This window comes from Gavialis gangeticus, unplaced genomic scaffold (genome assembly GCF_001723915.1).
Source record: "Gavialis gangeticus isolate Ggan-Ray unplaced genomic scaffold, GavGan_comp1, whole genome shotgun sequence".
In the NCBI taxonomy this organism is placed as follows: domain Eukaryota; kingdom Metazoa; phylum Chordata; order Crocodylia; family Gavialidae; genus Gavialis; species Gavialis gangeticus.
In genome coordinates this window covers 119,151,060-119,153,137 of record NW_017729024.1, presented here as the reverse complement: position 1 = coordinate 119,153,137, position 2,078 = coordinate 119,151,060, and the positions used below count along the sequence as shown (strand labels likewise).

General features: G+C 43.3%; 1 protein-coding gene and 1 long non-coding RNA gene across 5 annotated transcripts in view; one reads left to right on the top strand and one right to left on the bottom strand.

Moving 5' to 3' along the window:
* Positions 1-2,078, top strand: part of UHRF2 (ubiquitin like with PHD and ring finger domains 2) — a 192,521-nt gene that overhangs the window by 16,113 nt on the left and 174,330 nt on the right. The window contains exon 1 of one of the 4 annotated variants that reach the window (XM_019517607.1): positions 850-866. The exons of the other annotated variants lie outside the window; for them this stretch is intronic. The gene's annotated coding sequence lies outside the window, so the exon portion shown is untranslated. Of the gene's footprint in view, positions 1-849; positions 867-2,078 lie in introns of those variants that run through there. 4 annotated transcript variants of the gene reach the window in all.
* LOC109297653 lies at positions 324-957 on the bottom strand. The gene is made up of 2 exons (XR_002097374.1): positions 843-957; positions 324-804 (listed from the first exon to the last, which is right to left on the bottom strand). It is a non-coding gene; the product is annotated as an uncharacterized LOC109297653 (long non-coding RNA).

Here is a 2,078-nt window from a genome sequence, read left to right as displayed (position 1 = left end):
CACTTCCATGGCTAAGATAATTCTGGTTCTCAAACTCCCAACCTATCTACTCATTTGCCTGTAAAATTCTAATGTCTCAGAATGAGAAAATTGCCTGGTACCTTAGTGGTATTGTTAGTCATGAAGTCCCTGAATATGGTGTAGAAAATCTGAGCATATTTTCTGTACTGTAGTGAACTCTGAGGCTTTGAACCCCCTTACATGAACTGGATAGGTCATTCCAGTATGCCTGAAAGGACATGACCAGCAGGGGTCTTGTCACTTTGTACAGGCTGTCTTCTCAGGGAGTAAAGAGATTGTGCCCAAGATGTATGTAAGTTTTGTTCAGTCTCCCAGGTGGATCCGTGGAAAGATAAGAGGTTTAGCACTGACAGTCAACCAGTGAAACCTTGTTTTATGACCTGCAAAAGACTGTTTAAATAAGGACAAAAAACATTTCTGCAAGCAGGATGGACTGGATCAAGTGACTTCATGGGCTATAAGTTGCAGAATACAACATTATACTATCAAGGCAGTGACACTTACTCAGCAAGTTTCCCTTAATTACTTTGTAAAAGAAAGGCTTGGCCTGCTACATCATCCTTCCTGATTAACTTTAGTAAAGACTTGGGGCTATTGGGAGGGCAAGTGTGAAAGTATCATGTATTGGTAATGGCAGTGGCTTATTCCATGCTGAAGATATTTCCAGCAGGAGCAACGTTGAAGTAAGCATCCTGAAGATGGAGATGGAAGGCCATCCACAAAAGAAGAGAGAGTCTAGTTGTGACAAGCATCATTTTCAGCTTTAACTTGAAAATGACGATTCTGAATTTCCTTAACATCAGCTTTAACTTGAAAATGACGATTCTGAATTTCCTTAACACTAGGTGGGATGCCCTCCCCCTTCAGAACCAGTAGATGGTTATTTTTCTTTATTATTAGAGATCTGAAATTGCTACTTCTCTTCTTCCTAGGGCTAGCAGGAAACGCACCCTGCCTTCCCCGGAACATGCTACGGAGTGCCAGAGTCACAGTACTTTGTTTTCAGGAAGCATTGGCACTTTTTCTTTTTTAAATTGTACTAGCTTTAGGAATCACAAAAAAGGCAGAATAGACCAAGTATCCAGTCCATCTCATGAGAGGCATGTGTGCGTGGGGGGAGCGTTTGTATTTTGAGTTTTTGTCTTGTCCTTTGAGTAGGTTTAACAGGCTTGTAGACCCTGAGGGAACAAAAAGTGGCCTTTGACTTTGGTTGTACAGCACTTCAGTCTTAGAGCTGCAGGGTTTTGCCTCTCTGAAAAGGGAGGTTCTCCAGGAAGAGAATCTCAAGACTGCAGCTTTGAATATGAGGCAATGCCTCATAGAGTTGTCTGTAGGATGTAGAGTTGTCTGTAGGAATGTTCTAGCCATGGTTTCTCCTTTAGAGATAATGATCATAAAAGTACCCAGCAGGAAGTTAGGAGTGCCTTATGTGATAAGTGCAAAAGTATTGTCTGGTAAGTAGCAGCTGATAGTTAGGCCCCTGGATTACATGCTGGTAGAGGAGGATGATTTCCCCCTCTTGTCTAGCCTTGTGTATTCTCAGCTCTTTAGAGCTGAACAAAGCTACTTTGCTATAGCAATGAGAGTAACAAAGATGGGAGAGGGGTGTGTGTGCAGTAAGTTTTCTTTTTTTTAAACACTCTTGGAATTAGCCTTTTTACTATTTGTTTAGCCTTGTAGCAGTTGCAGTACTAGAGGCCACATGATTTCATTGGGGGGGCAGGGGGGAAGCAGCTTTGCTGGGAACTGACTGTTGCAGACTGCACAGGCCTATGTGAGGGCTCTTTGATCTCCAAGAGAACCTGCTGTGTCTGAATTAACCTACCTCAAGTTCTGCAAACCCTTGTTCTAGGAACTGCAGGAGGAGGGGCTTAATGTCCTTCCCTAGTCAAAGGTCTGGGCAGCAGCACTGCCTCGGGCAGAATCCTGACTGGGTAGGAAGGCATCTTGTATCCAAGATAAGAAACAGCTTCTTTCAGGGAGGAAAAGCAGTTGGCTTCTACTGTACCTCCCAGCCTGGAACTTCATAGATTTCATAGACATTAGGGCTGGAAGGG